Consider the following 27,234-nt stretch of genomic DNA (forward strand, 5'->3'; position numbering starts at 1 on the left):
TTTTTCTTCATTTTTTAAATTTTATTTTATTTTTAAACTTTACATAATTGTATTAGTTTTGCAAATCACTTATTTTAAAATCCTCATTTAATTGATGAGGAAACTAAGGTCTGCAGAGATAAAGTGACTTACTAAGTTCACACAGTATTGACTACTAAAGCCAAGGCTACAATTCAGAAATTTGATACATCAACTAGTATTCTTGTATGACATTTTTCTGTTTAATGTGTCTAATAAGGAGATTTCTCATTTACAATCCATGTTCAGCCCTGGGTAAAAATAAGCACTTAGCTTCATCAAAATTTCTCTAAGGGTAAGTAAATTAATCACAAAGTGATTCTAAGGATCTTTATACTCTGCTCAAGTACTACTATTCAAATCCAGAAAGAGGGAAATATACTTGAAATAATATGTTCTTTCATCATTGCCTACAGTCAGATAATTATATTGCTAAAATATAAAACTTTAATATGTTGCTGACTAAACTTAAAATATATCTTTTTCTAAACACAGCAGTGTGGGGAAATGAGTAAATTCTAAGACATTCATTATTATGACTTTAGTTTTATAAAATTCCATTTGGAAGCCAAATGCAGCATCTCTATCCAAAGACTTCCATTCATGATGTGATTTAAAACACTTTTAAAGGTCTTTAAGAAAGGTTCTCTAATAATATCACTATTTAGCATAATCCCTGCATCTGATAAACTGCTAGTCTCAATAAAAGTACGAGGGAGAAGGCAATGGCAACCCACTCTAGTACTCTTGCCTGGAAAATCCCATGGACGGAGGAGACTGTAGGCTGCAGTTCATGGGGTTGAAGAGTTGGACACAATGGAACGACTTCACTTTCACTTATCACTTTCATGCATTGGAGAAGGAAATGGCAACACACTCCAGTGTTCTTGCCTGGAGAATCCCAGGGACGGGAGAGTCTGGTGGGCTGCTGTCTATGGGGTCGCACAGAGTTGGACACTACTGAAGTGACTTAGCAGCAGCAACAGCAGCAGAGTAGGGAGAGAAAAATTGGCAGATTGGGATTAACATACACACTACTACATATAAAATATATATCTAATGAGAGCCTACTGTATAGCACGGGGAACTCTACTGAACACTCTATAATGACCTATATGGGAAAATAATTTATAAAAGACTGAATATATGTATACCTGGTTCACTTTGCTGTACAGAAAAAACTAACAGAACACTGTAAATATACTATACTTCAATAATTTTTTTAAAAGTAAGACTAAAGCTCAAAAGTCATGTCCCTTGTATCAGAATGGAACTTATATTTATGCTTCATGACTTCAAATACTCCAGGTATTTCTCCATCTTCTCAATGTTCCTACTCACTTCCACTATTTTTGCCCCCATTTCTCATCATATAATGTATTTGTGTCTAGAAAACCATTCAAAAATATGAATATTATTAATAATTCTGATGTTTCTACGCTGGCTGGCAGTTTTGCTTTCTCCATCACCTTTCTTCTCACAAAAGTAAAATGGAGAGTAATTTGGCTGTCTATATAGTTTGGTCTCAGTTATGCAAAATAGCATACATTTTAGAACTAACACCAAAAAAGATGTCCTTTTCATTATAGGGGACTGGAATGCAAAAGTAGGAAGTCAAGAAACACCTGGAGTAACAGGCAAATTTGGCCTTGGAATATGGAATGAAGCAGGGCAAAGACTAATAGAGTTTTGCCAAGAAAATGCACTGGTCATAACAAACACCCTTTTCCAACAACACAAAAGAAGACTCTACACATGGACATCACCAGATGGTCAACATAAAAATCAGATTGATTATATTCTTTGCAGCCAAAGATGGAGAAGCTCTATACAGTCAGCAAAAACAAGACCAGGAGCTGACTATGGCTCAGACCATGAACTCCTTATTGCCAAATTCAGACTTAAATTGAAGAAAGTAGGGAAAACCACTAGACCATTCAGGTATGACCTAAATCAAATCCCTTATGATTATACAGCGGAAGTGAGAAACAGATTTAAGGGCCTAGATCTGATAGATAGAGTGCCTGATGAGCTATGTAATGAGGTTCCTGACATTGTACAGGAGACAGGGATCAAGACCATCCCCATGGAAAAGAAATGCAAAAAAGCAAAATGGCTGTCTGGGGAGGCCTTACAAATAGCTGTGAAAAGAAGCGAAGTGAAAAGCAAAGGAGAAAAGGAAAGATATAAACATCTTAATGCAGAGTTCCAAAGAATAGCAAGAAGAGATAAGAAAGCCTTCTTCAGTGATCAATGCAAAGAAATAGAGGAAAACAACAGAATGGGAAAGACTAGGGATCTCTTCAAGAAAATCAGAGATACCAAAGGAACATTTCATGCAAAGATGGGTGCGATAAAGGACAGAAATGCTATGGACCTAACAGAAGCAGAAGATATTAAGAAGAGATGGCAAGAATACACAGAAGAACTGTACAAAAAAGATCTTCACGACCCAGATAATTACGATGGTGTGATCACTGACCTAGAGATATCCTGGAATGTGAAGTCAAATGGGCCTTAGAAAGCATCACTACAAACAAAGCTAGTGGAGGTGATGGAATTCCAGTTGAGTTATTCCAAATGCTGAAAGATGATGCTGTGAAAGTGCTGCACTCAATATGCCAGCACATTTGGAAAACTCAGCAGTGGCCACAGGACTGGAAAAGGTCAGTTTTCATTCCAATCCCAAAGAAAGGCAATGCCAAAGAATGCTCAAACTACTGCACAATTGCACTCATCTCACATGCTAGTCAAGTAATGCTCAAGATTCTCCAAGCCAGGCTTCAGCAATATGTGAACCGTGAACTTCCTGATGTTCAAGCTGGTTTTAGACAAGGAAGAGGAACCAGAGATCAAATTGCCAACATCTGCGGGATCATGGAAAAAGTAAGAAAGTTCCAGAAAAACATCTATTTCTGCTTTATTGACTATGCCAAAGCCTTTGACTGTGTGGATCACAATAAACTGTGGACAATTCTGAAAGAGATGGGAATACCAGACCACCTGATCTGCCTCTTGAGAAATTTGTATGCAGGTCAGGAAGCAACAGTTAGAACTGGACATGGAACAACAGACTGGTTCCAAATAGGAAAAGGAATTCGTCAAGGCTGTATATTGTCAGCAATATATTTATTTATTTAACTTATATGTTTTACTTTAACTTTAACCTGTTTATTTATCTTATATGCGGAGTACATCATGAGAAATGCTGGACTGGAAGAAACACAAGCTGGAATCAAGATTGCTGGGAGAAATATCAATCACCTCAGATATGCAGATGACACCACCCTTATGGCAGAAAGTGAAGAGAACTCAAAAGCGTCTTGATGAAAGTTAAAGTGGAGAGTAAAAAAGTTGGCTTAAAGCTCAACATTCAGAAAACAAAGATCATGGCATCTGGTCCCATCACTTCATGGGACATAGACGGGGAAACAGTGGAAACAGTGTCAGACTTTATTTTTCTGGGCTCCAAAATCACTGCAGATGGTGACTGCAGCCATGAAATTAAAAGATACCTGTGGCGGATTCATTTTGATTTTTGGCAAAACTAATACAATTATGTAAAGTTTAAAAATAAAATAAAATTAAAAAAATAAAAAAATAAAAGATGCTTACTCCTTAGCAGGAAAGTTATGACCAACCTAGATAACATATTCAAAAGCAGAGACATTACTTTGCCAACAAAGGTTCGTCTAGTCAAGGCTATGGTTTTTCCTGTGGTCACGTATGCATGTGAGAGTTGGACTGTGAAGAAGGCTGAGTGCTGAAGAATTGATGCTTTTGAACTGTGGTGTTGGAGAAGACTCTTGAGAGTCCCTTGGACTGCAAGGAGATCCAACCACTCCATTGTGAAGGAAATCAGCCCTGGGATTTCTTTGGAAGGAATGATGCTAAAGCTGAAACTCCAGTACTTTGGCCACGTCATGCGAAGAGTTGACTCATTGGAAAAGACTCTGATGCTGGGAGGGATTGGGGGCAAGAGGAGAAGGGGACAACAGAGGATGAGATGACTGGATGGCATCACCAACTCGATGGACGTGAGTTTGAGTGAACTCCGGGAGTTGGTGATGGACAGGGAGGCCTGGCATGCTGCAATACATGGGGTCGCAAAGAGTTGGGCACGACTGAGCGACTGATCTGGTCTGATCTGAGAGGTCAAATTGCCAACAACTGCTGGATCATCAAAAAAGCAACAGAGTTCCAGAAAAACATCTATTTCTGCTTTATTGACTGTGCCAAAGCCTTTGACTGTAAAGATCACAATACACTGTGGAAAATTCTGAAAGAGATGGTAATACCAGACCACCTGACCTGCCTCTTGAGAAATCTGTATCCAGGTAAGGAAGCAACAGTTAGAACTGGACATGGAACAACAGACTGGTTCCAAGTAGGAAAAGGAGTACATCAAGGCTGTATATTGTCACCCTGCTTATTTAACTTATATGGAGAGTACATCATGAGAAACACTGGGCTGGATGAAGCACAAGCTGGAATCAAGATTACCGGGAGAAATATCAATAACCTTAGATATGCTGATGACACCACCCTTATGGCAGAAAGCGAAGAAGAACTAAAAAGCCTCTTGATGAAAGTGAAAGAGGAGAGTGAAAATGTCAGCTTAAAGCTCAACATTCAGAAAACGAAGATCATGGCATCCGGTCCCATCACTTCATGGGAAATAGATGGGAAAACAGTGGCTGACTTTATTTTTTTAGGCTCCAAAATCACTGCAGATGGTGACTGCAGCCATGAAATTAAAAGACGCTTACTCCTTGGTAGGAAAGTTATGACCAACCTAGACAGCATATTCAAAAGCAGAGACATTACTTTGCCAACAAAGGTCCATCTAGTCAAAGCTGTGTTTTTTTCCAGTAGTCCTGTATGGATGTGAGAGTTGGACTATAAAGAAAGCTGAGTACTGAAGAATTGATGCTTTTGAGCTGTGGTATTGGAGAATTCGCTTGAGAGTCCCTTGGACTGCAAGGAGATCCAACAAGTCCATCCTAAGGGAGATCAGTCCTGAGTGTTCATTGGAAGGACTGATGTTGAAGCTGAAACTCCAATACTTTGGCCACCTGATGCGAAGAGCTGACTCATTTGAAAAGACCCTGGTGCTGGGAAAGATTGAAGGTGGGAGGAGAAAGGGATGACAGAGGATGAGATGGTTGGATGGCATCACCCACTCAGTGGACATGAGTTTGGGTAAACTCCAAGAGTTGGTGATGGACAGGGAGACCTGGCATGCTGCAGTCCATGGGGTCGCCAAGAGTCGGACATGACTGAGTGACTAAGCACACAGCACACATGCAATACCAGATCCCTATTATTGGGATGATTCACTTAAGCATTTAATTTGCTTGTAGCAAACCAAAACCCTAGAAATTACCTTATACATAACTAATTCAAAATTATTTCATAATATTATATCATCAGAAAAATGCACGTTTTCTAACATATCCAAAGTCAAAAGAATAGAGTTTAAACAGCATGGCCTTTATCAGAATCCCCAATTTCACAGTTACTATGAGGTACATGGCAACCCACTCCAGTACTCTTGCCTGGAAAATCCCAAGGATGGAGGAGCCTGGTGTCACTAAGAGTCAGACACGACTAAGCGACTTCACTCTCACCCTCACCCAGCCTTTAGCTAGGAGCTCTATGGACATCAGCTCTATTAACCCTCCTCAAATCATACCATTAACGTTGCATCCTCTCTCCTATGGGTAAGAAAGCTGAGATGTAGACAAATGGAGTTTGTCATTCAAGGCACAGCTGCTAATATAAGGAAGATCAGGGACACAAGTCCCAGTGTTTTGGCAACTAGAGCCTGGCACATACAGTTTTACATGAATGGAAGATAAGCCAGGATATATAAAAGAAAATCAATAGAGTATTTTTATTCTTTTAAATAACTTTTTAAAAATAAAAATTCTTTAAAAAATACAACAACAACAACAACAACAAAGGTTACATTTTTTTTGGCTGTGCTGCGTAACTTGTGGGATCTTATTTCTCCAACCAGGGATTGAACTTGGGCCCCTGGCAGTGAAAGTATGGAGCCCTAAACACTGGACCACCAGGGGATTCCCAAGAAAGGTTACTTTATGCCATATGCTCAAATAAGAGCAAATATTTAGTGGGTCCCCTTAGTTATGATGGAAGGGCTTTTCTCAAATGAGCAATACTGTCTGTTCATTAGAAAAATGACTGCAAGTAAGATTTGAAGCAGGAAGCACAAACTTAGTGGCCAGCTAGATTATACTAGTAAATGACTTGGAAAGGTTAAGAGTAGTGATGACTACCATGAGAATATGGCCTAATCCAGTGATTCTCAAAGTGTGGTCCCCTGACTTGCACCATCACTTGGGAACTTGTTAGAGATATAAATTTGGTCCTCCCACCCCAGTCCTAGAGAATCAGAAACTCTGAAGTTAAGGTCCAGCACATAAAATCTACCTAGAATTGGAATTCTGAGTGATCCTGGTGAATGCATAAGTTAAATATCACCACCCCAACCAAACCAATGGGTTTAATTTTATGGGTTCCAGTCACTTGTTGCCAGTGGGGAGCCTGTAGACAATGTTAACAAAGTTTTCTGAGTTTGTAAGATATGCCAGAAATATGCAATTTTATGTGATTGTTAAAATGTTAGTGACATTTCAGTTAAAAAAATAAGCAAAATCTATTATAAATAAATTAAACATTTTTACAGACCAAACCTTCCATGGGATGCACGATTTGATTTCTGGTTTAGAACATTTGTTGAAAGAAAAAATGCTGACAGCATAATTAGCTTTTAGCAATATTTCTTTTACTAGAAAGTACACAAGAACAATTGGTTCTTCTTTTTTTTAATTTTTAATTATTTATTTATTATTATTATTTTTACTTTACAATATTGTATTGGTTTTGCCATACATCAACATGAATCCGCCACGGGTGTACACGTGTTCCCCATCCTGAACCCCCCTTCCACCTCCCTCCCCATACCATCCCTCTAGGTCATCCTAGTGCACCAGCCCCAAGTATCCTGTATCCTGCATCAAACCTGGACTGGCGATTCGTTTCTTATATGATATTATACATGTTTCAATGCCATTCTCCCAAATCATCCCACTAGCCAATTGGTTCTTCTTGAGAAAATGAACTGCTGGTTAAACAGTCTGTTTTTTCTTGAGAATTATTATAAAAGTACTAGAAATTGGTAATTCAAATAGCTAAACTTTTTAAATTGCTAAATATATTTTAAAGTAGTGAATGCACATAATAACATTAGAGACAAATACTACTGAGGATAATACCCTCATGGTACCCTACTTGCAGAATTATTTTACCAGAATTTAGAATTATCTTTATTTTTCTGGTCTAATTTTATAACTTTTCATCCCTTTGAGAAATTTTTTAAATCTTTTTTTTTTTGAAATCAATTTTGATGTTTTTATTTGAAGTCTTCTTACCAGTAAAAGATAAGGAAATTCTTCTGTTTCCCTCATTTGACATGTCTTTCACCTGCTAATTCTTGTTAGCTTACTATTGTATGATAAAAATTTATATGCTTGCATTTAGTTTAGTAAGTATAAATTGCTTTCCTAGATTTTCTAGGAAAAGTTGATAAATCAATAAGTACCATTTATAGTATCATGATTACAAGCATACTTTGTTTTATTGCTCTTTGCTTTAATGAGCTTCGCAGATACTGTGTTTTCACAAACTGAAGATTTGTGGCAACCCTGCATCTATCAGCACCATTTTTTTCCCAACAGGATTTGGTGATTCTCACAATGTTTCAAAGTTTCTCATTATTATTATATTCATTTCGATGACATGTGATCAGTGATCTTTTTATATTACTTTTGCAAAAAGACTTCCCTGGTGGCTCAGATGGTAAAGCATCTGCCTACAGTGCGGGAGACCCAGGTTCGATCCCTGTTTTGGGAAGATCCTCTGGAGAAGGAAATAGCAGCCCACTCCAGTACTCTTGCCTGGAAAATCCCATGGACGGAGGAGTGTTGTAGGCTACAGTCCATGGGGTCGCAAAGAGTCAGACATGACTGAGCGACTTCACTTTCACTTTGCAAAAAGACTACAATTCTGAAGGCTCAGATCATGGATAGCCTTTATTTTTAGCAATAAAGTATTTTAAGATTATGTATTCTTGTTCAGTCACTAAGTTGTATCTGACTCTTTGCGACCCCATGAACTGCAGCATGTCAAGCTTTTCTGTCCTTCACCATCTCTGAGTTTGCTCAAACTCATGTCCATTAAGTTAGTGATGCCATCGAACTATCTCATCCTCTGTCATCCCCTTTTCCTCCTGCCCTTAATCTTTCCCAGCATCAGGTTCTTTTCCAGTGAGTCAGCTCTTCCCATCAGGTATCCAATGTATTGAGGCTTCAGCTTCAGCATCAGTCCTTTCAGTGAATATTCAGGGTTGATTTCCTTTAAGATTGACTGGTTTGATCTCCTTGGTGTCCAAGATTTTGTGTGTGTGTGTGTGTGTGTGTTAGACTTGCTGCTTTGCAGATGTTAAGACTACAGCACAGTGTGAACATAACTTTTTATGTGCATTGGTAAAGCAATAAATTCATGTGACTTGCTTTATTGTCATATTTGATTTGTTTCCATGATCCAGGGCCACAGTGTCTCTGAAGTATCCTTGTATGCAGATTCACAGCAAAATTTATTCCTTCAATTGGACTCAGAGTAAAGGAAATAGAACCCCATATATTTAAATATGGGCCCCTTGTTTATTATTTATTTATTATTATTAAAATGAATATTCATCAAAGCCAGGAGATCTCTTTTTTTCTCCTACCATCTTATCTTTTTCTGGACTTGTCACTTGTTAATCATTTTGTGACCCACATCATCTTCTGTCCTAAGGTTCCTTATTATTCTGCTTGAATAGATCTTGATTTTCTTTTTCCTATAGGGAAATAAGTGAAGAGTTTTTTCAGTCCTTGAATATAAACAAAAGGACTTTATTTTGCATTAATCATTAATTGACAGTTTGGTTGGAAATGTAAAAATAGACTCTCAATAATTTTTCCATCACAGTTTTGAAGACACCATTTCATTATATTCTAGCAGAAAGGATTGCTGATGAGAGGTCTGATGTTAATGTAATTCACTTTCCTTATTGACTTCCATTCTCTGAAATATTTTAGCATTTCTGTGTCCTTTAACCTCTGTGCATCATTCCTCAAAGTTATGGACAGGAGACTAACTGAGAGCTTTGTATAAAGAGATGATATGTATCAAAAATCAAGATACCATTAAGGAGGGCAGGGAGGAGGCCAGTTGGCTAGTTATCCCTACAATGTTCTTTATGAGGAGAGCTTTATGTGGGTGGTAGTGGGTTTAATGCCTGGGTTTCTTGGTGTATTTTTCTTCCCTTCTCCCTTTTATCTCTTGTGGCAGCTCTGATGTACCTTAAATTTCCCTTTGCATCTGTCTCAGATCCAAAATCTAGGAGTTGTAATCCCACTTTATTTTGAGAGACGTTCTTAAAGTTTTAGTCTCAGCCAAAAGCAATCAGTGTCAGCTATGCTGAATACACAGGCGGTCAAAGAGGGTAAGCGATGCAATTCCCTCCAGTGATCTGAGAGCAGCTGCTAAATTAATTTCTATGGTCTACTTCTCTTTCCATTTGTTGATTCTGAGATGGGAGCTCCTTCAGGGCTCCCAAGTGACTATTTGCTCTTGCTCCAAATGTTTGAACTGTTTGTTTTTTTTCTTTTCTGATATCTCTGTCCAGGAGGCCTCATCCTCTTTGACTCTTCATGTTTCTGTATCAATCAGCGGCCATTTGTGTTGTGCTTCCAGGAATTCATCATCATTTCTGGGCCACTGAGGGGCTCCTTTCTTGTATGTCATACTCGTAAAATCTGAAGCTGGGCTAATCCAGTTCTGCCTGCTATTGGACCAAGATGGACCAGCCCTATTTTATAAGAAACTCCTAAAATTCTTACAGTGGCCTCTAAGGCTCTCTCTAGTCTGGCTCCTGGACACCTCAATGACTGTCTGCTGTGGTTTTCCTGCTGTCTTGCTTCTGTCACACTGGTCTTCCTGCTTGTTTCTATTTTCAATATACTCCGTGCACTTATCAAGAAGTTCTTATACAGTAAGTCTTCTACATATGAATGAGTTCTGTTCTGAGAGTGTGTTTATAAGTCCAATTTGTTTGTTAGTCCAACAGATTTAGCGTAGGTACCTGACTAACACAATTGTCTATGTAGTACTGTACCATAATATGTTTATAATACTTTTCACATATATAATACATTAAAGAAAACATAAAAAATAAAGAAAATATTTTTAATCTTACAGTACAGTACCTTGAATAGTATAGCAGTACAGCTGGTATACAGTGGCTGGAATCAAGTGAACAGGCAAGAAGATTTACTTTCTGGAGGAAGGAGAAGAGGTGGGAGATGGTAGAACGGAATGATCATCAGCAATAGGAGACAGAGTGCAAGTCACAATTTCACTCATGCCTGACATTGATGGAACACATGTTCGCATCTTTGAAAGTTCACAACTTGAACATTTGCAAGGGGGCTTACTGTAGCTCAGTCCTTTAATCCATCCAGCTCTGTTGCATGTTACCTCACCAAAGGGTCCTGCTCAGACCATCCTGTCAAAAGTAGTTTCTCTATCCCCAAAATTCTGTTTTATCTTTCCTGATGATTCTTGCTTCCTGAGAGTCAGTGCCGTATTATTTGTCTAGCTTGTTCACCACTCTATATCTGGAACAGTCCTAGGTACACGGAACAGCCCTTGGCATTGGCAGGAAGGTGATAAATAAACATTGCATGAATGCATGAAGCAGGAATACCCATTACAAAAGCTGGCATGTGGATATTAAATGTTTATGTTAAGTCTACATTCATCATCTATCTCAAGATAAACAACAACAGGAAAAGTAAATATTACAATTACTACTGCAGGCAAAGTTGATTTCTTCATTCAAATAAATGGTACAAGAGTTCAGTTCCGTCGCTCAGTCGTGTCTGACTCTTTGCGACCCCATGAATCCCAGCACGCGAGGCCTCCTTATCCATCACCAACTCCCAGAGTCCACCCAAACCCATGTCCATCAAGTCAGTGATACCATCCAACCATCTCATCCTCTGTCGTCCCCTTCTCCTCTGCCCTCAATCTTTCCCAGTATCAGGGTCTTTTCGAATGAGTCAGCTCTTCGCATCAGGTGGCCAAAGTATCGGAGTTTCAGCTTCAACATCAGTCTTTCCAATGAACACCTAGGACTGATTTCCTTTAGGATGAACTTGTTGGATCTCCTTGCAGTCCAAGGGACTCTCAAGAGTCTTCTCCAACACCACAGTTCAAAAGCATCAATTCTTCGCCACTCAACTTTCTTTATAGTCCAAATCTCACATCCATACATGACTACTGGAAAAACCATAGCCTTGACTAGACAGACCTTTGTTAACAAAGTAATGTCTCTGCTTTTGAATATGCTGTCTAGGTTGGTCATAACTTTCCTTCCAAGGAGTAAGCGTCTTTTCATTTCATGGCTGCAATCACCATCTGCAGTGATTTTGGAGCCCAGAAAAATAGTCAGCCACTGTTTCCACTGTTTCCCCATCTATTTCCCATGAAGTGATGGGACCGGATGCCATGATCTTAGTTTTCTGAATGTTGAGCTTTAAGCCAACTTTTTCACTCTCCTCTTTCACTTTCATCAAGAGGCTCTTTAGTTCTTCTTCACTTTCTGCCATAAGGGCAGTGTCATCTGCATATCTGAGGTTATTGATATTTCTCCCGGCAATCTTGATTTCAGCTTGTGCTTCTTCCAGCCCAGCGTTTCTCATGATGTACTCTGCATATAAGTTACGTAAGCAGGGTGACAAATAAGCAGGGAACAGGAGTAGGTATTACAATAAGCTCAATAATCTTAAGATCTGAAAACATCTATTGACAAATGATAGTACAATGGCTTTTGTCATAGTTTCTATTTCCATGAAGATGCACAGCTTAGTCATCAAACACTAGGAGGTAAAGAGACCATTGCCTTCCTCCCTCCTGTCTGGTTTATTTTATGTCCCACTTATTATTTATATAGTGTTATCACCATAACAATCCATGTGATGGTGGAAAGGGAGGAGTTGAAAAAGTATGTCCTCTGAACTACTCAATGGAAAAGCATCCTGCTCAAGGGAAGTAACCTCAGATTGGCATAAGAACTAACATTTTAAGTGACCAAAGACTGTCACTTGACCTGTGTGAGCATCAGTTTCTCAGCTGTAAAATGACCAACTGGAAAATGAGTGACATTTAAGGTCTTCCTTCATGATAACTCTCTGCAATTCAGTGACTTTAACCATGGCTAGTTTTAAACACATTTCTACAATATTTTTCCTTATTCATTTTGTATTATATGATAGCAGTCACTGATAATGAAGAGACATTCTTTAATCAATGATTAACATAAATACAGCATGAATATAACATATATGTAAAGAAACAGTATCGTTCCCATACAATGCTCTCAGCCTTAGCTATCTAAGATGTAAGATTAAAAATGGAAAATTTTATAAAGTAATAGTTAACAGCATGTAAATTAAAGCCACACTAGCTAGGTTAAAATCTGATCAGCCACTCTTAATGAATGACTTTGGGCAAGTGATTTAATTTCTCTGTGTCTCCATTGCTTTATCTGTCAAATGCAGATGCTTTATAGGTTCTATGAGAATGAAATTATTTAATTGCAGTCCTGAGACTATTTCTTAGTGTCTGTTGTTGTTGTTCTGTCACTAAATAGTCATGTCCAACTCTTTGTGCCCTGATGGACGATAGCACGCCAGGCTCCTCCGTCTTCCACTATCTCCCAGAGTTTGCTCAAGTTCATATCCACTCAGACAGTGATGCTATCTAACCATCTCATCCTCTGCCACTCCCTTCTTCTCCTGCCTGCAATCTTTCCTAGCATCAGAGTCTTTTCCAGTGAGTCAGCTGCTCACATCAGGTGGCCAAAGTGTTGGAGCTTAACATCAGTCCTTCCAATGAATATTTAGGGTTGATTTTCTTTAGGATATACTGATTTGATCTCCTTGCAGTCCAAGGGACTCTCAAGAGTCTTCTCTAGCATCACAATTCAAAAGCATCAATAAAGCATCTAGGAAGCTTTAATTAAGTATATTGTACTGCAGCTATCTGTTTTAAAGGATTAATATGTGAATTAAATGAGAAAACATATTAATATAACATAATATCTAGCAGAAAGAAATACATTAATCCAACAAATATTTATTGTGGTCTTCCTCTGTGCTGGTCAAGACACTAGGGACACAGTATTGAATGAAAGTCTGCGTTCTTTTGGTGTTTGTACCCTACTGGAGACAGAAAATACACAAATAATTAAATATAATGTTTAAGGTAGTGAAATTTGCTACAATAAGAATAATTTTGGAGGAGAGACATTGAGAGTCCTATTTTATCTAAGACTACCAAGAAAGTGTTATCTGACTAGATTCATTTTTTCTCCCAAGGTAATTCATATGTTAAATAGAAGTTCAAAAGTAGAGTGTCAGTGCCATTATTATCCTATTTCATTACAATTTATTATGATAAGCAAAAATTTATATTTGATATGTCATTACTATTATGCTAATAAAAATTAAAGTAGTGACATATGTATTTTTGACAGTTCATTACTGCAGTTAGAAAACATGCTCTCACTTAAATTATTTCCACTAAAAAGTATTATTATCTAATGAAGCATAATTAAAAATATATAGTTTGATATATTGTTGCTTAATTGCTCAGTCATGTCTGACTCTTTGTGACCCCATGGACAGTAGCCTACTAGGCTCCTCTGCGCATGGGATTTTCCAGGCAAGAATCCTGGAGTGAGTGGCTGTTTTCTTCACTAGGGGATCTTCCCCACCCAGTGATTGAACCATGTCTCTTGCTTAGCAGGTAGATTCTTTACCACTGAGCCATCTGGGATATACATCATACTAATTTTCACTGTTCATAATAATAGTGATAACTTTATTTATTTATATAGTTATTTTTGACTGCACTCTAAAGCATGTGGGATCTTAGTTCCCTGACTGCAGATTAAACCTTTACCCCCTGTGTTGGAAGCATGGAGTATTAACCACTGAACTACCATGGAAGTTCCCATAATGATCACTTTAGAATGCATATTTAATGTGTGTAAAATGTATAAACGCCATAGAACATTGATTGGGAATTGAGGATTACAGAGATGTCCAAAGTCACACAACCAACACAGCAACACTCAAACCTGATCTTTGATTCTAAACTCAGAATTCTTTCCACTAAACTGCCCAAATAATGATGTATTTCATTGACTCTATACTGTGGTTTCTTAATTCTTAAATACATATTACTAGCCTTCCTTCTTGGTTCATTTTCATTCCTGAGGGCCCGACTACACAAGATAATTCTATTTGCTGCATTTGTGGACTTTGATTACCTTTGTCTTCAGATGAGAAAAATGTAGAACTCATTCTTTTTTTGTATTCGGTGTCTCATTTATAATTCAACAGTATTTTCTACTATAGAGCATCTTACTCCATGGTAAACAGTTTACCTAATATACCAGGTTAACTTCAATGAGTAGTTTATCAGGATAACATGAAATCCAGCAATTCTAGAACAATATTTCCCCGCCCACCAGGCTCACAGTCCATGGGATTCTCCAGGCAAGAATACTGAAGCGGGTTGTTATTCTTTTCTCCAGGGGATCTTCCCAACCCAGGGATTGAACCTGTACCTCCTGCTTTGCAGGCAGGTTCTTTACCACTGAGTCACCAGGGAAGCCTGCCTGGTTAACCTTACATATTCCCCCCAGTGATGGCAGCCGAAGACTCAAACTCTTTCAGCCTCAGCATCTTCTTTGTCACTTCTCTCTGGTCAAACACATCCTCTACTATTTGCTACCTCCACATCAAATCATGTGTGATTCTCAGAATACACTGTTCTCTCAAGCCTTCCCTCCCTTGCACAGCCAACTTCATCTGAAAAGAACACTTTTCCCTCTTTCTTACACTGGGAACCCCCTCCTTATCTTTCAAGATGTGGGCCAAGCATCAGTTCTCCGTGATGATTACCCTGTTGAGTGCCAATATGTAGTTGTTCCTTACAGCTTCTGGGCCCATCTTACCTGGCTTATTTCTCCCATGGCCTTTGTCTATTTACACCATGATTCATTTGTTAAGTATTTATTAAATGCTGGATTTCAAAGATAAAAGACACAAGCCATGCTCTTAGTTTGCCTACCATTCAATGTCGGGGGAAACTAAACAGCTACCTACTGTTATATCAGATGTGGGGATTCCATGCTGTTCTCTCATCCTGTCCAACTTCCCCACAATGCCTTTTTTACCCCAATGATGTATTTCAAAAATTTATTTTTCTCTTTTCCTTTTAGGCCAAAAAATGCTTCATGAAGTCATCCCCACTCTGAACAGGATAAGCCAAGCTCCATATAGGGAGTTAAATCAATGAATGCTTGCCTTCTCAACCTCGCCTGCTGTGTAGCTGGATTATGACTCTAAACTTTAGAGATAACTCTGACTACTTAAGTCTCATTTTTAGTTTTCACATATGCACCAATGTGTCACTATTTCTTATCTGAAATCAACTAGTGACTGAACCTTTTTTTTTTTCTTCCTTCTTTCCACTTTTATTTCTTCCTTTCCCTCCATCTGTCAATAAATATTGAGTACATATGCACCATATATGCTATTAGTTGCTCTGATGCAGAATAAGACAGACATTGTTCTGGTTTTTATGGAGCTTTAAGAATCTAGCAAGGGAAGAGATTGAATTTGTGTTTACTAGAGGCAGGGTGTGGGAGAAGGGGAATCAACAGGTATAAATTTGCAATTATAAGATGAGTAAGTACTAGTGATATATGGTAAACATAATTAACATTACCATATGTCATATATGAAACTTGTTAAGAGAACAAATTCTTAGAGTTCTCATCACAATGCAAAAATTATTTTCTATGTCTTTAATTTTGTATCTCTGTGAGCTGCTGGATGTTCAGTTAACTTATGATAGTCATTTCATGATGTAAGCCAAATCATTATGCCATATACCTTAAACATATACAGTGTTATTAACATATATATCAATTACATCTCAATAAAACTAGGAGAAAAATCCACCAATGAAAAAATATGAAATAAAAATATTTATTTATTTAAATTACTTAAATATAATTATGGAAAAATGAAAAAAGGAAGAAATGATTTTTGCTAATGAGGTTCTTAGGAATTTAAAACTTTTAAGCAGTTTTGGATGAGAAGTGGCTTATGGTCTTTTCTCTAAGAGGGCTGCTTCCCTCAGGTGCATCCTGATAAAGCGAAATCTTATCTTTACTACCTCCAAAGTGCTCTACTCAACTTGTAGTGTTGGGGAGAAAGGCAATTTGACTAAACTAACTGATATTCAGGTATGGATATCCTACCAACACAACCATGGATAAATGTAAAAGTGGCTTTGAGAGTCTTTGGTTTTCATAGATTAATGCTCTAAACTGAAGTGAGCTGGTTTAATAACATTAGCATCTGATACGCTGTCTCAGTTGCAAACAGACACCATCAGCCTTCTGAGGAGGTGACTCACCTTAACTCCAGTAACTAGTTTGAATGTGCCCACATCTTAGTTGGCATAGTTAATGCATTACGCAGGAGACCTGGGTTCGATCTCTAGGTTGGAAAGATCCCTTGAAGGAGGGAATAGCAACCCACTTCAGTATTCTTGCCTGAAAAAACCCATGGACAGAGGAGCTTAGTGGATTACAGTCCAAAGTGTCGCAAAGAGTCAGATAGGCCTGAGCAACTGAGCACAGACACAATGCCTTGTAGGCATACTTTTAATTTGCATATGAGAATCCTCTTTGGTAATTTCTAAAGAGAGCTGGAATAAAGTTGGGGTTAGGAGGAGAAACTCTGGAGTCATACTGGCCCTGACATACCAAGTCATCACTTGCTACCTTTAGAATCTTGAACAAAGAATTGACCACTGTGTCTTACAATCTCGTCATGTGTACAGTGAGCTAAAATTAATAGTACAGATTTGTTGTAAGGATTAAATATGTAGATACAAGGCACTTGGCCTAGTACCTGGTAGATAGAATGTTTTCAGTAACTGCTAGATGAACATTCTTGCAGACTAATTTAAATGTTTGTGCAGTGAGGAAGAGAAACAGAGTAACAAATTTGATCAGAGACAGCAATGGCACCCCACTACAATACTCTTGCCTGGAAAATCCCATGGACTGAGAAGCCCGGTGGGCTGCAGTCCATGGGGTCGCTAAGAGTCAGACACGACTGAGCGACTTCGTGTTTTCACTTTCATGCACTGGAGGAGGAAATGGCAACCCACTCCAGTGTTCTTGCCTGGAGAATCCCAGGGACGGGGGAGCCTGGTGGGCTGCCATCTACTGATATTAATACCCTAAAATGAGATTCTAACACTGAGTTGTAGACAAAATAATAACCCCCCTTGAAAAGATGCCCAGGTATTAATTCTCAGAACTGTTAACATTTAATATATTGCCTTACATGGCAAAAAGAATTTTGCAGATGTGATTAAGAACCTTGAAAAGGGAAGATTATTCTGGATTATACAGGGGGGCCCATTGTAATCACAAGGGTCATTATAAGAATGGTCAGTGATGAGAAAGAGATGTAGTGATGGAAGAAGTCAAGGTTGGAGAAAAGTGCTTGTTGGGAGGAGGCCATTATCCAAGGGAAGCAGGCTGCCTTTAGCAGCTGGAAAAGAGTAGAAAAAGATTCTCTCCTAGAGACTTCAGAGGGAACCAGTTTACTGACATCTTGACTTTAACCCCATGCAAATGGTTTTGGAGTTCTGACCTCCAGAACTGTAAGATGATATCTTTGTGTTGCTTTATGCCCCTGAATTGGTGGTAATGTGTTAGAGTAGCAATTGTTGTTGTTATTATTTAGTTGAAATCGTGTCTGACTCTTTGCAACCCCATGGACTGGAGCACACCAGACTTCCCTGTCCTTCACTATCTCCCAGAGTTTGCTCAAACTCTTGTCCATTGAATTGGCGATGCCATCCAACCATCTCATCCTTGTTTCCCCCTTCTCCTGCCCTCAATCTTTCCTAGCATCAGGGTCTTTTCCAATGAATTGGCTCTTCAGATCAGGTGGCCAAAATATCGGAGATACAACTTCAGCATCAGTCCTTCCAGTAAATATTCAGGATTGACTTCCTTTAGGATTTACTCATTTGATCTTCTTGCTGTCCAAGGGACTCTCAGGAATCTTCTCCAGCATCATAATTCAAAAGCATCAAGTCTTCGGTGCTAAGCCTTCTTCATGGTCCAACTCACATCCATACATGACTACTGGAAAAACCATAACTTTGACTATATAGACCTTTGTCGGCAAAGTGATGTCTCTACTTTTTAATATGTGGTCTAGGTTTGTCATAGCTTTTCTTCCAAGGAGCAAGTGTCTTTTAATTTCATGGCTTCAGTCACTGTCCACAGTGATTTTGGAGCCCAAGAAAATAAAATCTGTCATTTCTTCCACTCTTTCCCTATCTGTTTGCCGTGAAGTGATGGGACCAGATGTCATGATCTTAGCTTTTTGAATGTTGAGTTTAAAGCTAACTTTTTTCCTCTCCTCTTTCACCCATAACAAGAGACTCTTTAGTTCCTCTTCACTTTCTGCCACTAGAGTGGCATCATCTGCATATCTGAGGTAGCAATAGGTAACTAGTATACACATCTGGGCTGAATATTTTTTTCTTTTTAGGCAAAGCAAATTTATAAAATGGAAAAATCATAGTCCAGTATACAAATATGTATTGCATATGCTTTTCAAAAAAAAACATAGAGTTAATTTTGGTCTTCATCATAAGAGCAATGTAGAAAATTTTTTGCTTTACCTCTCTGGTTAGACCTAGATAAACACACTATACCCTCTTCCTTACTTACCTTTCAACTTAGCATAATTACAACTGGTGAGAACTTGAGTATTCTGCTAAGAATTCCAAATTTTAAGTTAGACATTGTTGAATGGAAGGATAGATCAGCTGTTGTTGTTCATTGCTGTTCAGTCACTCAGTCGTGTCTGACTCTTTGTGACCTCATGGTCACAGGCTTCCCTGTTCTTCACCATCTCCCAGAACTTGCTCAAACTCATGTCCATTGAGTAGGTGATGCCATCCAACCATCTCATCCTCTGTTGTCAGTTAAAAAAAAAAAAAAAATATATATATATATATATATATGAGAGCGAGAGAGAGAAACACACATATATATCTTTCCTTCAATCAGTTAAGAAAAAATATCTTTGAGAAAAGAGAAAAAATAATTACACTGCTAACATTTATTGAGTATATTTTTTTTCTAAACACTACTTTTTAAAAAAAATAGCTAAAACTTCTTTCTGCTTTCAAAGTCCTAGTTCTTATATTTGATTTTGCCTTTCTCTACTGATATAATACTTATGTCAGACACAGTACTTTCAAAAGGGATAATTTCTGGGCAAGATTATTTTTTGTTTTAAAATGAATCAATAAAAGGATTCTTAAAGTAGAAACCCCCAGAGTGTTTCTAAATAATTAATTTTAAAAATGTGTGATTTATATACATAGCTTCTCTTGAGCACAGTTGCTGTGCAAAGTGAGAAGCATCTGTGTGTATATAGTGTCTGTAACTGGGCATGTTTCCATACATCAACCATAGTGCACGCATGACATTTAAAAACACACCATTTAAAAAGTAGAGCAATTTCTAGATTAATTTTATTTCAAAAGCCTAAAACTGCTGTGTTGAAGCACCAACAAATTACTGATAATTATTTCCATCTCATGCACCTTGCTTTATATTCATGGAGGAAGTTGAATGTGATGTTTCCAGACCTTAATAAATAAGAAAAATAAAAGACCTGAGAGAAACTTTAGTCAGTTATTAAAATGAATTTTTCCTTTATTTAAAATTCTGTTTGAAAGAAAAATAAACACATAATACTCTTTCAAACATGCTGCAAGATGGCCTTGACATATTGCAATATGGTAACAGAGATTTGGTGGCGCTTGTGATAAAGAATCCACCTGTCAATACAGGAGACTTCAGATACGTGGGTTCAATCCCTGGATTGGGAAGATCCCTGGAGAAGGAAATGGCAACCCACTTCAGTATTCTTGCCTATAGAATTCCATCAACAGAGGAGACTGGCAGACTATAGTCCATGGGGTTGCAAAGAGTCCGGCACAACTGAGCTCTTTCTCTCTCAAACAAACACACACCACAGATCTAAAAATGAACTTAAATATCCACCTAATTTTTAAAAACATATATTATGTGACAGCTTCAGAAGTCAAATCAGAATGAGACACCTTGATTTCTAAGAAGGTGTATATGTGTTTTTGTAAATTTTTCATCTTTTCTTTATTCTTTCATGCACACAGCATGGTTATTTGGCCAATAGTTACAAACTGCACAACTTCTACAGGTTTCCAACAGCAGGGACTTGTCAGTGCTGGATAAAATTGTACAGTACATGCCAGCTCAAACATGGATATTTCCTCTTCTGTTTTCCTGCTCCCAAAGGCCAGCCAATCCAGGGTGAAAGCCCTGAAATCTGGCGCATATGATTCAGAATCTCAATACAAATGATTATGCTTTCGTTCCAGTGCCTCTGCAGGTGATAGAAAGTAAGCTGTCTTCTCCCCAGGAGAGGATGGCAGTCAATATGTTCACAAGTGCTTTTCTTCTAGAAAGAAAGTATTTATTAATGCAGTACAGTGTTTAGAAAAACAGCTACTCTCAAAGACAGTGCTTATTAAATTTTAAACCATGGCCAGAGAGAGTAAAGAGGAATGTGGAATCTGAGTATGGCTTGCTTTGTGGATTCCATAAACAGTTTTTGTTGTTTGTTGTTTAGTAGCTAAGTCGTGTCTGACTTTTTTGTGACCCCATGGAGTATAGCCTGCCAGGCTCCTTTGTCCATGAAATTTCCCAGGCAAGAATACTGGAGTGCGTTGCTGTTTCCTACTCCAGGGTATCTTCCTGACCCAGGGATCAAAAACCCCTGTCTCCTCCATTGGCAGGTGGATTCTTTACCACTGAGCCATCTGGGAAGCCCTCTGTATACAGTGAAAGTGAAGTGAAGTGAATTGAAGTCGCTCAGTCATGTCTGACTCTCTGTGACTCCATGGACTGTAGCCCACCAGGCTCCTCCGTCCATGGGATTCTCCAGGCAAGAATACTGGAGTGGGCTGTCCATATGATTAAATGAGAAAATTGTCCATTTTCAACTTATCTTTCAAGTATAACTTTATATCTCCAAATTTTTAAAGCTTTTGATAGAAAAATTTATTAATAATACCAACTTCAAGGGGAAAATTTGCAAGGCATGGATAGTTATTTTCTTTTTATAGACTTAAACAATACTTATTACTGCCATGGTAAGTATCTGTGTAACAGACAAAGACAATTCATGTATATTAGTTTTCTTTGGCTACATAATAAATTATCACAAACTTAACAGCTTAAGAGAGCATTTATTTATCATCTCAATTCTGTAGATCTGAAGTCCAGCACAATGTGACTAGGTTCTCAGCTTAGGGTATCAAAGGCTAAAATCATGTGTCAAGTAAGATAAGTATTCATCTGAAAGTTCTGGAGAAATATTTTATTCCTAGCTTATTTGGGTTATTGACAGAATATAGTTTCTTACAGTTTCATGGTTGAGTTTCCTATTTTATTTCTGACTATTGGCTGGAGATCACTTTCAGCAACTAGAGGTCACACTCAAATCACTTCCACGTGGCCACAACCATCTTCAGGTCAGCAACAGCATGTCAAATCCTTCTTATATGTCAAATCTCTGACTTCCCCTTTTGCTATCGGCTAGAGAAACACTCCTGTTAAAGGGTTCGTGTAATTAGTTAGGCCCATCTAGATAATCTTCCTATACTAAAGTCAACTTATTAGTATCTTTAATTATATCTGCAAAAACCCTATTGCCAGATAACAATCATAGGAAAAACTCAGAGGTGGCAATTATGAGGGCCATCTTAGAATTCTGCCTACAATAGTGGGTATCTATTTAGCTTGTGTTTCTTGGTTACCTCCATATTTTATTGTCTTTGAACTATTTCATAACTATTTAAATTTTATAATATTGCTAACAGGGCAAGTGATTCTTATCCATAGAAATGTAAGTGAAATGTGTCTGGTAGAATGCAACTGATTATTGCCCTATGGATAGGTTACTTTTGCACCTATTTGTAATTTCATTTTAGCATTCTCTTTTGCTTATATATAGGATGGTTCTTTAAGCTCTACTTTGACTTAGTTACTTCCTGATAGCTCAGTTGGTAAAGAATCCTCCTGCAATGCAGGAGACCCCAGTTTGATTCCTGGGTCGGGAAGATCTCTGGAGAAGGGATAGGCTACCCACTCCAGCATCCTTGGGCTTTCCTTGTGGCTCAGCTGGTAAAGAATCTGCCTGCAATGCGGGAGACCTGGGTTCAATCCCTCGGTTGGAACGATCCCCCGGAAAAGTGAAAGGTTACCCACTCCAGTATTCTGGCCTGGAGAATTACATGGACTGTATAGTCCATGGGTTTACAGAGTCATACACAACTGAGCGACTTTCACTTTGACTTAGTTGTAACATCTTACTGGTTCCCTCACTAAATATTAAATTAAATAATATATTTGACTTGTATTTATTTAATATTTCTATGAATTATACTTGCACATTTAAAAAATAGTCCTAAATTGGTCCTTTGTTGTAATAATACTCAAGTGGTTCCTTAGTATACAGACTCAATCTTAGATAAGGTCATAAGAAGCTTGGTTAAGAAAATTTAAGTGTCCTAAAAATGAAGGGTATAATAGTGGAAAAGGCATTACTATTTCAAGAGGAGTTTTTTGCTCATACCTTAAAGATGTTATATTTGAACAATTGTCTCAATTTCAAGAACTTCATATTTACTTTTTTCATAAGGGGAGAATACTGAATTCATACACTTAGTAACAGAAGTACAACAATGACTTCTTTGAGCTTTCTCTAAATGAAGGAAAGCCTCAAACAAACAAAAGCAATCGCAATAATTGGCTATACCACAATGCAAATAAAAAGTTTTTAAAAGTACAAAAACAAATAACTGAACTCACAAATACAGAGAACAGACTGGTGGTTATCATAGATCGGGTGTGGCAGGGTAGGCAGAATGGCTTAAAGCAGTCATTAGAACATATAAATTTCCAGTTATAAAGTAAATAAGTCTTGGGGATATAATGTAGAACATGGTGACTATAGTTGATAATACTTCATTATATATTTGAAAGTTGCTGAGAGTAAATCTAAAATTTTTTATCACAAGAAAAAGAGACTATGTGTGGTGATGGATATTAACTAGACTTATGGTGATCATTACACAGTATATACAAACCTCAAATCACTATGTTGTATACCTGAAGCTTATACAATGTTGTATATCAGTTACATCTCAATAAAATAAAAGAAATTTTACAAATTATGGGTCATAAATTAACTTGACTGGTTTAGCTTTATGTACCCCTAAGATATCTCTCTGGAGGAGGAAATGGCAACCCACTCCAGTGTTCTTGCCTGGAGAATGCTATGGACAGAAGAGCCTGGCGGGTTACAGTCCAAGGGATTGAAAAGAGTCGGAAATGCCTGAAGTGACTTAGCATGCAAGATATCTTTAAAAGGTCTATTGCACAATTGATTATACTTACCAAAAATAATAGGCCCAGCATTATAAACTTAATGTTTTACACAAATATTTTCTCCAACTGTTTTCTAATGTCATATTTTAATGACCTATGATGATAAAACACTGAAAAGTTTTTATGTTTGAATGCTAATCAGTACCCCAGAACACTATTTCAGTTTGCTAAAAATCATCTCTAACTGTGCAGATAATATTCTTAGACATTCTCTTTGTACATAAGAGTGATGCTATGGAAGGACAAAACCGAAAGTTAAATTTGCTTTACCTTGTTTCTAACTTTAGATTCCACTAGTAGATACAGGCTGTAATATACAAGATGTTTTCTGAAAAACATGTTTAAAAAAAAAACAAGTGTCTTAAATTAGAGTCAATGAAAAGGAACTTGTTCAGCAAGAAGATCTTAGTTAAAAGCCTTGTGAACTTTAGAAGGAAAGCATAAGGCTTTCCTTGGAATGCCTTCTTACTGAGAAAAAAAATAGTTCTCATAGGAAGCATCCTTTCCTGACTCATTTACATTTCTGCATCCGTGAGAAAGAAGCAGGAGGCTGATGCTGAAATCAGCACTAAATCAGTAAAATAAACTTACACTATAGACTTGTGGGAGATTCCCTTCAGTACTGTGAATTAGTCATTTCTAGAATCAATGAGTAGCAAGTTCACCTTTAACCCTTCTCGCCATGTTGTTTTTTCAAGACATTGGACCAAGTAAAATCCAGCTGTTGTGTTAAAATCTTAAAGTACTGCTTTTAGACTTTATAAGTAGAATACTTCTTTTAAAGTAAATTGTTTAAATCATGCCTGTTTCATTGCACTACTCTATAAAACACACCCTTGAGATAGTCTCACTTTTAAAAGCGACCTAGTATGATGCAGTAAATATTTATAAATAGGTTCAAGGAACAAATAAAGTGAATGAACACATTCTGAAAAATCAACGGCAAATGGCTTGGATGTTTTATTTCTAATATGATCTAAAGTAATCAAATGGACTTTGCATAGGAATATTACACCTTTCCAGGATCATTTTCCAATGCCTTTGAACAATGGAGTTTTCTCATGGACACATTGAGTTTAACTTTGAATTTCTTGCTTTGAAGCATTCCTGATTTTATTGGTGCTTAAAGGCAACATTTGGACTTTATTTATTTAAAATGCATTAGAGAATTATTAGCAGAATGTCTGGGTTTATAATAAAGGCATCTTACCAACAGATCGATAAACCCCGAAAACTGCATCTGTATGGATTCACTTAGAAAACTGATAAAATTGCTTAAATGCTGATTTTGAAACTTTTAAAGAGCTTTAGTGATTTTTTGCACAAGGACAATCAGGTTTAGAATCTGCTCTGTCAGATTTCAGCACACATGACCTTAGAAACTTTTAAAAGTATGCAGAAAGCTGACTCATTTGAAATGACCCTGATGCTGGGAAAGATTGAGGGCAGGAGGAGAAGGGGACGACAGAGAATGAGATGGTTGGATGGCATCACCAACACAATGGACATGGGTTTGGGTGGACTCCAGGAGTTGGTGCTGGACAGGGAGGCCTGGCGTACTGCGGTTCATTGGGTTGCAGAGTCAGACATGACTGAGCGACTGAAATGAACTGATTGCCAAATGAAAGCCCAAAATATATAGGTTGGATTTTTACAGGGCCAAAATAAGCCATTCCAAGGGGAAGAATTTGGTGTATACACACGTGGCCCACATCATGGCAAGCCATTGTGGAGCTAGGTGTTTTAACTAGATTGTTTGTACTTCTCAACTTTAGAGTCCAGCCTTTGGCCGGTCCAGGCTTCACATAACGATTTAAGCCCTCCTTGGTGCCCAAAGCTCAGTTCAAGTTTGGCTTTATCCATGAAGTCTTTCCAACTGATTAAAATTACCTTGATTTCTTCTCAGCAACTGGCAATCACCACCGTAACCTTTTATGCTGTGCTGTATGCATTTCAAGATGTGTGCGTGTACATGTGCACTCATACACATGTGTGTTTCTGTTTACATAACAAACCTTGCCTCCCAGGCTGGAGTTTGCACTTCTCCATACAGGGAGTAAGGCTGTCTGCCTTTGTTTTTCCCACAGTTCTGCCTAGTGCAGAACATGCTATTAAGCATGAAATGGTCCCACTGTGAAACTCCAGGCTGCTGTGGCCAAAGGGGTTTTTAATGGGGTACACAGGAAGTATCCTAGGGCCCGTGTTTTTGCCGAGTGGGGGATTCATTTTCAACTTGGACCTCAGCTGGAATTTATTCTCCCAGCCAAAAGCAGTAGCATATACACCCTGTCCTCGCAACGGCTGCAGCGCTGGCAGAACACAGAGGCAGCAGAGAGAGAGCACTCAGAGAAGACAGAAAGCTGCCGGGCTGCTCAAATGAAACAGAAGCCAGTCCCGGTATAATAAATACTTACAGTAGCCAGTTAGCTGACAGGGAGGAGCGAAACTGCTTTCACCATGAACTATATACGGTTTAAGAAGACTCTGTATTAAAATCTGAAAAGCAATCAAAGATAGGAACAAAGAGTTTTCTACTCTAAACAATAAGGAATTTTATACAAAGAAGTGATTATCTCAGTACAGCAGTTGTTATTTATAGTCACTGTCTTGTCCAGCTCTGCGACCCCCATAGACTGTAGCTTGCCAGGCTCTTCTGTCCATGGGATTTTCTGACAAGAATACTGGAGTGGGTTGCCATTTCCTTCTCCTGGAGATCTTCCCCGCCCAAGGATCAAACTTGTGTCTCCTGCATTGCAGGCAACTGGTGTTTTTGTTTGTTTGTTTGTTTTTTACCACTGAACCACCTGGGAAGCCCCTAGTATAACAGAGCTGGGTTGTAAAAAGGATGTGAATGACAAATTGACAACAGATGAAAATTCCTCTCTGCTGGACCTCAGTAGAGACACTTTACTAGTTTCAGTGAGCTAATAATACAGGATTAGAAAAGAATTTTCAGACTCTACTCAATGTTATTGCTATTTTGTTACATATACTTATCCTTAAATGTTAATAAAATCTAAATGTCACCCTTATATTTTTCCTCATAGAACCCTGAGATCAAGAAACCGTCTGGATATTGTTCATGATAGAATCTGAACCCAGTAGCTTGCAAGCATGATTCCGGCCCCAATGTTGGACATATCAGGGTAGCATCCTTTATTGGAGAATTCTATAAGAAAAATTATTCTTATCAGGATACAATGCACTAATACCAGACTGGGCAAATGTGGCTGTTCATTAAGTACCTGTGAGTTTAACCCCAAATATCATGAATATAAGGATTTCTTCTTTTGAGTTTATCTTTAAAATAAACCAGGATAAATCTCCCCAGTACTCTGTACACAGTGAAAAGACAAAAGCAAGATGAGATTGGATGCCTGATAACCTTGAATTAAAAGAGAAAAACAGTGGGCTGTTAGTAAGCCTCAGAGGTGACATTTACCTTGGTCAGTTTACCTAGGCTC

Source organism: Bubalus bubalis, chromosome 4 (assembly GCF_019923935.1).
Source record: "Bubalus bubalis isolate 160015118507 breed Murrah chromosome 4, NDDB_SH_1, whole genome shotgun sequence".
Classification (NCBI taxonomy): domain Eukaryota; kingdom Metazoa; phylum Chordata; class Mammalia; order Artiodactyla; family Bovidae; genus Bubalus; species Bubalus bubalis.